Source organism: Triturus cristatus, chromosome 4_2 (assembly GCF_964204655.1).
Source record: "Triturus cristatus chromosome 4_2, aTriCri1.1, whole genome shotgun sequence".
In the NCBI taxonomy this organism is placed as follows: Eukaryota; Metazoa; Chordata; class Amphibia; order Caudata; family Salamandridae; genus Triturus; species Triturus cristatus.
In genome coordinates this window covers 913,667,065-913,679,847 of record NC_140586.1, presented here as the reverse complement: position 1 = coordinate 913,679,847, position 12,783 = coordinate 913,667,065, and positions in this window count along the sequence as shown.

Below are 12,783 nucleotides of genomic sequence, written 5' to 3'. Positions count from 1 at the left end.
ATCAGCCAAACTAGATTTGGGTGTTTCCCAAGGGTGAGCTCTGGCTCCACTTACATTCAATTTTAATATCTGACCACTAGCCATCCTCCTTAGACAATTTAATGTGAAAGCCTATTTTTATGTGGACCACACACACAAATTCATCAGCCGAAACGATGACCCCAAGGATCCTATGTCTGGCCTTCCAGCAATACTAACATCTATTGAACCATAACTTCTTTAAAAGGAACCCTTCAAAAACTGTAATATTGTCAATTTTCAATAATATCAGCTTTTGGGACAACCCCCTCGGCCGTGAAACATAATGCAATGACCCCTTTCCCACCACAACAGCTTGTTATTTGGGGCTGAAGGTGATCCCCAAATTTAATCTAGAGAAACAAATTACCAACATCACCAAGTCTTGTTTTTGGTGAACCAGCACCGTGCGCCGCACTGTGCACTTTCTTTCCTTCCCCTACAGTGTAATGATTGCCGGTACATTTCTCCAAGGTCATTTGGACTCTGGAAATTCAAACTATGTAGACCTCCCTCAAAAAACTCTTATCTGGCTGCAAAAATCTAAATGCATTGGTGTGTGCAGACTTCAATGTGAAGAAATGTGACTGTTACAGACTATCGATGACAGCTGCACTGGTTTCCAGTTAGGAAGCGCATTGTCTTCAAGGCGCCCAGTCTAATGTTCAGAATTTACCATGAGCCATCTACTAACTTCCTGTTTTGCAATCTAATAAACACAATCCTTCTGGAAAATCTTTGATACTTCAATGAGAACAACGTTGAAGTCCCCTGGCTCAGATACATACGCTGGGTGACCAAGCCCTCAGAACACAAGGAGCGGATCTGTGGAACCAGATCCCCTCGGAAATCATAGCCTAGACCCAGCGACTGATTGAGACCTTGGCGGACAAGTTACCCCATCACAACGGTGACGGATATCCCAGCCACGAAATATCAATACCATAGGATATTATGGGATTTATATATTGGTGGACGGGTTAACCCATCACAACGGTGACAAATATCCCATCCACGAAATATAAATCCCATAGGATATAATGGGATTTATACATTGGCGGACGGGTTCCCCATCACAACGGTGACGGATATCCCATCCACGAAATATCAATCCCATAGGATATAATGGGATTTATATATTGGTGGACGGGTTACCCCATCACAACGGTGACAAATATCCCATCCACTAAATATCAATCCCATAGGATATAATGGGATTTATATATTGGCGGACGGGATCTCTGTCACCGTTGGGATGGAGTGACTGAAGTACTGGGTATTTTAGACCCAGCGGTGCAGGTGCACACACCCTATGACTTCTGGGTTCACCCTGTTCCAGACCTACAGAAACACAGAGTCTTCTGGGTGAAGTCAAAGATTGTTTATTGGCTGCAGACCAATTACAGGTATCCTAGAAGTACAACAGCGTGTATGTTCTCAGGAGACTGCTGAAAATCATAGAAACGGACTTCATCTTAAATACGCTTTTTCCTGCCTCAAGCATACATTCCTAGGTTTTATGATACGGTAATAAACAAGTGTACATTACAAAGAAAAAGGCAGAGTCATGATGATCATCCCACATTCCAGTTCGGCCAGCCCACAATGATTTACACAGTAAGGTTCAGATCCCACATCGGATATCAATAGGCCCCAATAAAACACGGGCAGCTCCTGTTGATAGAAACAAGTCATAAAGCAGGAACAGTCAGGTGTGAAAGAGATTAGCCGGAGGCTCGTGTAGAATGAAAGGGTTTTATGATGGGTCAAGCCCTGATGCTAATCACAGGTGGACGGAGGAAGGGGAGCTCGTGAGACCAGTTTGACCTGGGGCAGCAGAGCCAGCTGCCCAGGTCACAGAGAAGTCAAAGGAAAGCACATGTACTGTGAGGCCCGTATTTGCTCCATTATAGCCTATGTGAGGGCAATGACAAGATGGCCACCGCTTCCAAAATGGAACCCGCGAAGTGAAGCAGAATAACGTGTACACAGTGCATTTAAAGACTAGAACGATATATAAAGCACTCGTACATACCGCATTAACCATTTGCGGTTTGCTAATATCAGGATAGACAGGGGTAGGGCCCTGTCCCCTACGCGGTGCCAGAGATTAAAGTACGACAGACCCTCCTTTTGCCCTTACATAGGCAATCACTATACTCATCTTAATCCGAGTCTAGGTCAATGTTCACGAAGTCATGGAGATGTTGCTGTAGCATCATCCTATTACTTAGCTCGTCCCTCGATACAGGTTTCCTTACACATAAGGGAGCACAGAGGCCACATATCGCAGGAGCACACTGTATGCACAGACAGAACAGGAAAAGAATGGCTAAGATCATTCCAATGACCATTAGAACTTTCCAACCCCAGGCAGATATCAGTTCCCAGAACCACCCCACCAGTGACCAATCTCCTTTATCCACGTGTATGGATTCAGATATTTTATGGAGTTTGGAGATGGCTTGATAGACTGTTGGAGCGTTATCTGGTATGAAAATGCAACAACTGGATTGGATAACCTTACATACCCCACCACGGTCTGCAAGAATAACGTCTAGAACTATGCGGTTCTGCAAAGTCATAAGGCGATCCGCTTGGAGCTCAGCTGTCAGATTACCAAGGGCACCAGCCGTTACATTAACAGTGGATTCAACCACACGTGTCAGTTGTCTCAGGTTCCTACTATTCACCATAGGTCCCCAAAACGGCAGGAAGCCCAAAAAGAAGTCTCCCGCTTCTTGACCGGCAGTATCCTCCTTACTAATCACACCTCTCACAACTCTGGTCTTGTGATAATCAGAGGCAGCAGTAAATGTTGGCGGTAGCAAGTTCGCAATATAACATGTGCCCGAGAAATCAGGGGGCAGCCATGTATATGCTCGGTCATTGCAGATGAAATATGTGCCCTTGGCAGCCAAAAACGCAGGGGAAAACTGTGACGGGAAAGTGTACGTTTCAGTACAGTCACTTCTTCCCAGTTGAGCTCTAGGATTCTGACCATTACCCTGTAAGCAGAACCGACCTATGTGGGGTACGACCCAGATTGGGGATGAGATTTTTCGCTGTCTTTCACCCAGACTAATACTATACCCCGTCGCGTTCCACCCTACATAAGCTCTCAGCTCTTCTTTGGGAATGGATGAGTATGCATCAATATCCCTACTCATATCGGCAATACCTCTCACTAAAGCTTTATTATTTGTACCAGGTCTGATGGAACGCGGTTGTTGCGGGGAGTAAGCATCTAGAGCATAGAGGAACATGGTCTGGAATGCCCATGACGATCCATTGTAACTAAATGGCAGCACCAAATAGGGAATACCCTTGTTAATGGTATGTGGCATTAACCCACACACCCAGCAATTGGTCGTATTCATTACTAGTTGGTGTTGGTGCAAGAGCTGGATAAACGAGTTATTTACAAACTCTGATCGTCTGGTCTGTTCGTGCTCAGGCAAAGGGTGAAAAGAGTGAGAGGAGGCGGTAGAAAGAGGTATAGGCTGTACAGTGGGCGCAATGGTCTTTTGAGAGGAGAAAAACACAAATCCTACGATGAACATTATTGTACTACACAGTGTAAATAGGCACAAAAATACAAAACATTTACTTTTTACAATTCTACACATCCTTGCTTTAAAGTTCATTTCCTCAACGGGTCTCTCCATCTTAAAAAACTCCATCCTCTAATCGGGCCGCTCGCGGCGGATGAGTTTCTTCTGCTAAGGAGTACGCCTGTCAGTCCAGGGAAACGCCCTAGACCAACCAGAACCGTTGACCTAACGTCTTCGGCCTGTACCCCAAAGTCTTGGCACCGCGACCCTGCGGCTGAACCCGGATGGTGGTTCGAAAAACAAAAAATCAAGAAAGTCCTTCAGATGGGAGAGCCAAAATGTCAAAAAGGAAATAGTAAGGAAATCTTTATTTGTCCATGGGCCTTGGTCTCAAATTATAGCGGAGACGGCCAGGTGCTGTTTGGTCTTGGAACAAAAGTTCAGGCTCAGTGGTGTCCAGTCGATTTGATGGTGGCACAGCTTCTTGCAGAATATTGTCACTCTCTTGGTCTGAAACTGTGCCTCTTATGCGTGCGTCACTGAATGGTACAAAACGAGGTACAATGTCTGTCTCAGAGTCGGCGATACCCTCCTGGACCCACCGGTCATATGGCAGAGGCAAGGGGACTACTTTGCAGTGGGTGCCATGGATCCAGTGCTTCTTCCCTTTTACTCGCACCGCTGATCTTGTCGATAAAAGCACAAGGTGAGGGCCGATCCAGCGAGGCTCGTCGTTGCTCGTGCGCTGGAAATTTCTGACCAGGACCCACGAGCCAGGGTTGATAGGGTGTCCAGGAGTTTCAGAAGCTTGAGGAAGAGTATCATGTACCTGTTGGTGCAAAACACGCAGTTTAACAGTCAAATCATACAGGTAATCGAGTAGTACTGGATGCTCAATCTCACTAAATTTCGTAGGCCTCGGTACACCCCATACGTTGGCCGGGCGGCCAAAAACGACCTCGTAAGGACTAAGTCCCACTCGTGAGTGTACGGTCATTCTGGTGGACAGGAGTGCTAAAGGCAGAGCGTCAGGCCATTTAAGACCGGTGCTCGCCTGGATTTTGGCCAGCTTGAGCTTTAAGGCTCCATTGTAGCGTTCTACTAAACCAGCTGATTGGGGGTGAGTTGCAGCGTGGAACTTTTGCTTTATGCCTAAACCTTCACATACATTCTCCATCACTTTACCCACGAACTCACTCCCATTATCACACCACACCATTCTTGGCATTCCAAACCTAGGGAAGAACTCTTTCACGAGGGCTTTGGCTGTGGATAGGGCAGTGTTATCTTTCAGAGGATAAGCCTCTATCCATTTCGAGAAAGCACAAACAACCACCAACACATATTTCAGGTTGTTGCATCTTTCCATGTGAATAAAGTCCAGCTGCAAAACTTCGAATGGACATGATGGGGGTGCAAAGTGACCAGCTGGAGTTGGGGTTCCCCTACCAGGGTTGTACTTCAAGCATACCATGCAATTCTTGACCACATTCTCTGCACACTTGGGAATTCCAGCATTCTGCCATACTGGAGCCAACAACTTGCAGATACCTTTCGTACTGATATGTGCCATTCCATGTGCCATAGTAACCACTGGGAGTACATATGCGTCAGGTAACAACCATCGCCTATGTTCTGTCAGATCAATCCAACAACCATTCTCATCCAACGTACCCATACTTTCTCTCCACTTGCTTAACTCTTTCTCTGTAGCTTCAGCTTGAAGCGACTTCACACTCTCTATTGTGTTTTCACACATCCCAACATCGTCAACCCATCTTGCGGGGCCTGCAACATACATTCTAGTCTTTACATTCTGTGCTGTTTCTTTCGCGGTCTCATCAGCAAACGCATTCCCACGTCCAACATCATCTGTGACTTTCCTGTGCGCACTGCATTTCATGATCGCAACTTGCAACGGTAGGGTCAGTGACTCAAGGAGATCATTCACCAGCTTGCCATTCTGAATTTTAGCTCCATGCGACGTCAGGAACCCACGCTCTTTCCACAGTCGCCCAAAATTATGAGCCACGCCAAAGGCGTACTGGCTATCTGTGTAAATATTCACTCTCATTCCTTCAGACAACACGCATGCTCTTGTGAGGGCGATTAATTCTGCTGCTTGGGCCGAATTATGTGGCACTCGTGCAGTTTCCACGACCGTGTGTAAAGTCGTGATAGCATATGCAGCAGTCGTGTCACCATTAGGGAGCTTGAAACACGAACCATCCACCCATAGAGTACCATCACACTCAGTCAGGGGAGTATCTTTTAGATCCACTCTCCCTTTCGTCTCTTCCTCTGTTCTGAACAGACAGTCTAGTTGCTCACTCTCATCTAGGTCTGCTGGAATTGGCAATAACGTAGCTGGATTCAGCGTATTGCATCTCTTTATGTGTATGTGATTTGCTAACAGTGTAAGCTCATAGCCCGATAATCGCGCACTAGTCAAGTGTTGTGTCTTGGTCCTATTTAATAATGTGTCTACAGCATGTGGAACCATAACGATCAATGTGTTGTCCATTACCAAACCAGCAGATTGTCGGATAGACATAGCTGCAGCAGCTGTCGCTCTCAGACAGCTCGGCAATGCCCTCGCTACAGGGTCCAAGGTTGATGAAAAATATGCGCATGGGCGCGGTCTGTCGCCAAAAGGCTGTGTTAACACTGCCAACGCACATCCATCTTTCTCGTGAACATACAATGTAAAAGGCTTACTGTAGTCAGGGGTACCCAACACAGGAGCTGAACACAATGCATTACGCAATTCCAAAAAACTTTTCTGACACTCCTCTGACCATGGGATAGGATTCGGTGTGTCTTTGCATGTTAAGGCTAACAAAGGTTTTGCCAACAAGGAAAAATTAGGTATCCAATGCCTACAGTATGAAGTAATGCCCAAGAAAGCACGCACTTCTCTCTGTGTTCTTGGCACACTCAACTGTGCAATGGCTTGAATTCTTTCTGGGGTCAGTTTCCTTCCCTCCTTCGACAAGAGATGACCTAAGTAGGTCACTTCTTGTCGACAATATTGCAGCTTAGAGAGAGACACTTTGTGATGGAAAGCAGATAAATGGCGCAACAATGACAATGTGGCTTCTTTACAGATCTGTTCAGTATCCGCGGCGATTAGTAAATCGTCCACGTATTGAATCAGAATAGCGCCAATAGGTAAAACAAGTGCATCAAGCTGCGCTTTCAAAGCTTGACTGTATATGGATGGACTCTCACAGTAGCCCTGGGGAGCGCGTTTGAAGCGGAAGCTTCGGCCTCCCAGACTAAAGCCAAAAATAGCTCTGCTCTCCTTTGCAATTGGGATGCTAAAGAAAGCATTCTTTAAATCGATCACTGAAAACCATGCAGCAGAGACTGGAATCATCGTTAACAAGGCAGTTATATCAGGGACAACCGGAAACTGTGGCACAACAATCTTATTAACCTCTCTAAGATCAATCACAAATCTGTAAACAGGTGGCTGTGAAGGGTCCGTTCGTTTTAAGACAGGTAAAATCGGACTATTGCAAACGTTGCCTCTTGTCTCTTCAATCACACCCTTATTAATCAAATCGCTGACAATGTCTAACAATGCTTTCTGGCCTTCATTAGAGATCTTGTACTGGGGAATACGTGGCAGTCTGACATTAGCCTTTAAAGTCACCACGTATGGCGGTATCTCCAAGAGGCCCACATCATTGGGACCAGTAGCCCAAAGGGCATCCGGAAGGGATGACAATTCAGGCGGCATTGTATTTTTAGACAAGTACATTGGGGAAATCACTTTCTTGCCTAATGTAAGTTGTACCCCTGACGGTGAACAATACAATGTAGCATGCAATCTTTTCAACAAATCTAATCCCAGCAAATTCTCACCACAACCTGTTGTCAGAATCAGGGGTGCTTTCAGCTCGCAAGGCCCAATAGAAAGTGACATGGGACTAGAAATCGGGTTCCTAACTGGGGCGCCAGAAAAACCTACTGAAACATTTATATCGCCAGACAAAGGTGCGCCAGGGAGTTTTGAATGCATGATTGAACTCTTTGCAGCACCAGTGTCTAGCAGAAAGGGCTCCGTTACATTTGCTGTAGTTACCTTAACATACGGTCCACTCTGATCCACTGGCACTGAAACAACTCCCTCTCTCTGTCTACGGCTGTCCTAGTAATCATTACTTTCTGCATCACCGTCCTCTGCATAATAATCATTATTATAATACTGAGCCGTATTACTAGTCGCATTGGCTTGCTGATCAAAGCTATTAATGGCGTTTTGGGGCGGAAGAGGATGCGCGTTCTGGGGAACACTTCCACGCCCTCTGCCTCTAGGAGCTTGCTTACCACCCCTACCTCTTGCGCCATACGCATTACCGTTCCGCTGCATTAATTTAGGGCAACTATATTTAAAATGACCTTCCTCTTTGCAGTATGAACATTGGTTGGGACCTACAGGGACACGTGGTTGATAATACCCATTAATTTGCTGATTGTTCTGAAATTGTTGGGGTTGATGATAGACACCTTGGGGTTGCCTATAATTATTCTGACCTCCACGTGGCGGATAGGCCTGCTGTAAAAGGACCTTTGTCTTTAGTTCCTTCGTTTTCTTTTCTGTTCTATCTTTCTCGTCTTTATCTCTGTTTTCATAATACTGTGCAGTAGCCAGTATTTGCGCTGAAGAGGAGACAGCCCAAGAACTCTCTGAATCTTTTAACTTTTTACACAGGTCAGGAAGTAGATTCTGCACAAACTTATCCACAAATAACTGTTGGCCACCCTCAGTACTCATATCTTGCCCACTGTGGTCAACAAACGTTTCTTCAAACCTGGTAAAGAAGTCTGACACTGTCTCATCTTTCTTCAGCTTGCATGCAGATAGCTTGTCCCAATTTACGCGCATCGCGGGCATTATTGTCTTCATATACGTGATGATTCTACCAGGCAGTTCTGCTATTAAAGGCTCAGGTTTCGCACCACCAGTTTGTCTAGCATCAGCAGCGATGATGTTAGCCCATGTGTCTCCTAGTTCTGCAGCATGATCCGTATTACGTATGGATCCCCACAAAGGCTGTGGAACCACATTCCAAAACAGCATATCTACATCAGCCAGATTCATTACACAAGATTCTGCAGTCTGTGACAACTCCTTATAATAACCAGTAGGATTTTTACGGGGATCAGGCAATGACTGCTTGAGTGCTAACACCTCAGATCTTTTCCATGGAACATGTACCCAAATACGCTGAAAATGTGCTACGACAGGTGGAACGGCGTTTGCATCAGCGGGTCTCCAACCTGGGGGAACCTCACGCATCGGATATTGGCGTGCTTTTACCCTCTTTCCCACAGGGACATCAGGTTCAAACAACGACTGTTGACAATCATCATTCCTGAAGGACAATACAACCGCAACTGCTTTATCTACCCCGCGATCCACAATTATACAGTTCCAAAATCAAACCTCACTCTACACAACTCCTGCGGGCTTGGGTCTTTACCACTATCCTCCAATTCTTCACAGAGAATTTCGCACATTTTCTCAAACACATATCTCTGTTTTGGGGCATCCCACTGATGGAAAACGTTGACAACTGATTCCACATCATCCAGTGAAGGGAAAACAATCCATCTACGCGCCATGCTATCTATTACCTTTTTCTCATCAGGGTTAGGCAATTGACTACGCAATTGCTTACGCTGTAAACCAGGAGTCGCACCAGATGACTCAAAGAGAGGCGACATTAACGTAGTAACCACATTAGCTAAGCGCTGTCGCGCCGAAGGAGAAGCTGAGGCGAAAACAGGGGGAAAAACAGAGGGAAGAAAAGAGGATGCAGAAACAGGTACTGGAGTGGTGCAAGGAAGAGTGTCAGGGGAGACAGCTGCTGAATTAGGCAAAGTCGCAGGAAGCGCGGGGGCAGTCGGGAACACAACTGGCGGCCCTTGAGAGGGCTGCGCTATGTGGATAAGAGCCGGCTGCGCAGCAGCTGGCGGTAGCGGCAAGGCTTGCAGTATATTAACTGGAGGTGGCATATTCACAAGCTGGGGAGGTGCCGTGGCATTTTGAGCATACGGGGGTGGTGAACTCAACAAATGCGACATCAGGGGATCTTTCTCCTTTTCTTCTAACTCATTCTGCTTAGAGTGTGGTAAAGCTGGGTAACATTTGTCGATCCCTAACTTACGCTGCCTGTGCAATTGCTCATTCATCTGTTCCTCCTCATTATCTTTAAATTGTACAGCTGCTTGCATTACTGTCATACCTCTCTCCCTTTTAATCTTTTTCGCTAGCTTAATTTCCTTCTGTTTGGCTTCCTTTCGCCATAAGCGGAAAGAGTCAAACATCGCCGGCCGGGCTTTCTTTTTAAACAATTTAATTTCCAAATTATCTAAAATATCGGTATCGAAACTACCATTTTGGGGCCATTTTAAAACACCGTCTTTCCTGGTGTAGTGGATCCATACTTCGTTATATGCAATGGGGCCTACGCCATGTTTTACATAGAGCTCATAAGTTGGAGTTCCAACAGGAGGAACCGGGCATGATTCCTCCAGCTGGAAATCTTTTCCACAACCCAAACAGAATAATCTACCAAATATTCTAGAACCAGGCATCTTCGCTCACTAGTCTAGATCCAAACGTCAAAGGATTATCGATTACGATAGTCTCGTGAATACACAAGTCCTCTGGCTTTGGCGTTTGCAAACTCCAAATTACCAAATCAAACGATCCCGAGGGATACCAAAACAAATGGGAGACGCTCCACTTATACTTAACTGAATATTGCTGATTGATGGCGTCACCAGAAGACTCTCTCGATTGTTTCGCTCTCTCAAAACTCGTCAAGGGTCCAAAACAGGTCGATTAATCAGGGCAGCAGTCCTTCGTAGCCGTCGGGACGCGGAGAACCTCGCAGAAAAGACTTTCGGACCACGTCGACATGCAGGGGTCGATGAAGTGGCGGCCTTCCTCCGGAATTTCCACACGAAGCTCCTCACAAACCTCTGGCTTGGACTGGTACCGCTGAAATCGTCCCGAGTTGGGCGCCAAACTGAAGTACTGGGTATTTTAGACCCAGCGGTGCAGGGGCACACACCCTATGACTTCTGGGTTCACCCTGTTCCAGACCTACAGAAACACAGAGTCTTCTGGGTGAAGTCAAAGATTGTTTATTGGCTGCAGACCAATTACAGGTATCCTAGAAGTACAACAGCGTGTATATTCTCAGGAGACTGCTGAAAATCATAGAAACGGACTTCATCTTAAATACGCTTTTTCCTGCCTCAAGCATACATTCCTAGGTTTTATGATACGGTAATAAACAAGTGTACATTACAAAGAAAAAGGCAGAGTCATGATGATCATCCCACATTCCAGTTCGGCCAGCCCACAATGATTTACACAGTAAGGTTCAGATCCCACATCGGATATCAATAGGCCCCAATAAAACACGGGCAGCTCCTGTTGATAGAAACAAGTCATAAAGCAGGAACAGTCAGGTGTGAAAGAGATTGGCCGGAGGCTCGTGTAGAATGAAAGGGTTTTATGATGGGTCAAGCCCTGATGCTAATCACAGGTGGACGGAGGAAGGGGAGCTCGTGAGACCAGTTTGACCTGGGGCAGCAGAGCCAGCTGCCCAGGTCACAGAGAAGTCAAAGGAAAGCACATGTACTGTGAGGCCCGTATTTGCTCCATTATAGCCTATGTGAGGGCAATGACAAGATGGCCACCGCTTCCAAAATGGAACCCGCGAAGTGAAGCAGAATAACGTGTACACAGTGCATTTAAAGACTAGAACGATATATAAAGCACTCGTACATACCGCATTAACCATTTGCGGTTTGCTAATATCAGGATAGACAGGGGTAGGGCCCTGTCCCCTACGCGGTGCCAGAGATTAAAGTACGACATGACCCGTCCGCCAAGATCTCATCAGACCCTCATTTACTGAAGTTCAGAAAACCTTTAAAACATGGCTCTTTACTCGTGGTACAGGTTTAGTGTTACCTTAAGAAATCTAAATATCTCCCAAAAACTCCTTCAGAGTGCGAGTAGAACTCTACAGGCTACGATCAATATATCTGAAGGGTCAACAAGCACAGAGCAGGTCGTGTTATAAATAAACAATATTTTTAGACTACAGAAGCTCATATGACATTTGTCAACAAGCAAAACGCAGGTTACATTACACACACTGTTAACTGTTTATAATTCAAAGCTCTAATTTATTGGCCAACAAGTTCATCACTGCTTGCAGCATAAAACAAGCATTGGCATAGCCAATAGGTCTCGCCTTTGGGAACTTATAAGTGTTTAGCCATGCAACAATTGCATAACTAAATACTTATAAGGTCCCAAAAGAGAGACCTATTGGCTATGCCAAGCGGCCGTGCGGTCGCTAAAGTGATCGCGATCGCGATTAATTATCAAAGTGGCCGTGGGGCCGAAAAGTGAAAATAATCGCGGTAAAGCGCGGCGCGCGCGCCCGCGCACATGCACTGTAGCTCTAGGCTGGCCTGGTAGCCCTTTTTGGAGCCCTCTCAATAAGTCTCGCCAGACAGCGCATGCGCTGGGTCAGGCGAGACCTAAAAAACGGTGTTTACCTATTAAACACTGAGCCTGCCGTCGAAGCCATACACGCAAAGGCCGTCCGATATATAAACACAGGACAGGGACTATATCATAATGCTCAAATGCTTTTAGTCATCAGGTAAAAGGCAACTTGTACTCTGAAGCAAGCATTGCCAATATCGAGCAGTCTGGCTGCCTGGTACATGGAGACTAGAAACATGGCGGCCCCATAGTTCCATGCATGCAAAATAGTGAAGAAAAAAGCGGACAATTCAGTAGTCTGATGTAGTCTGAACAACATTTGCCTGCCAAGATGCAGCTAAAGCTGTCTGTACCAAGACACTAAGCAAAGAATGGTTTATCAAGTAGAAACCTGAGGTAATGTACAAGAGTGAATTGTGTGGCTCTCCAGCAGAAAGCGGCTTCATTATGAAAACCAAAAAAGAGCTGTTCAGTTAATCTTTACTATTCTGATGGAACTCAATTACTCATATTGTGTGGTCTCTGCGGCTTGGTGTATGTGTCCGTAAGTCCAGGAGAAAATCAACATATTGTTGCATGGAGGAATCCACAACTGCATGGATGAATCCTGGGATGGGCTACATATGACCCCCACCATGCCAGGCCACCCTTATGTCAGGGCTG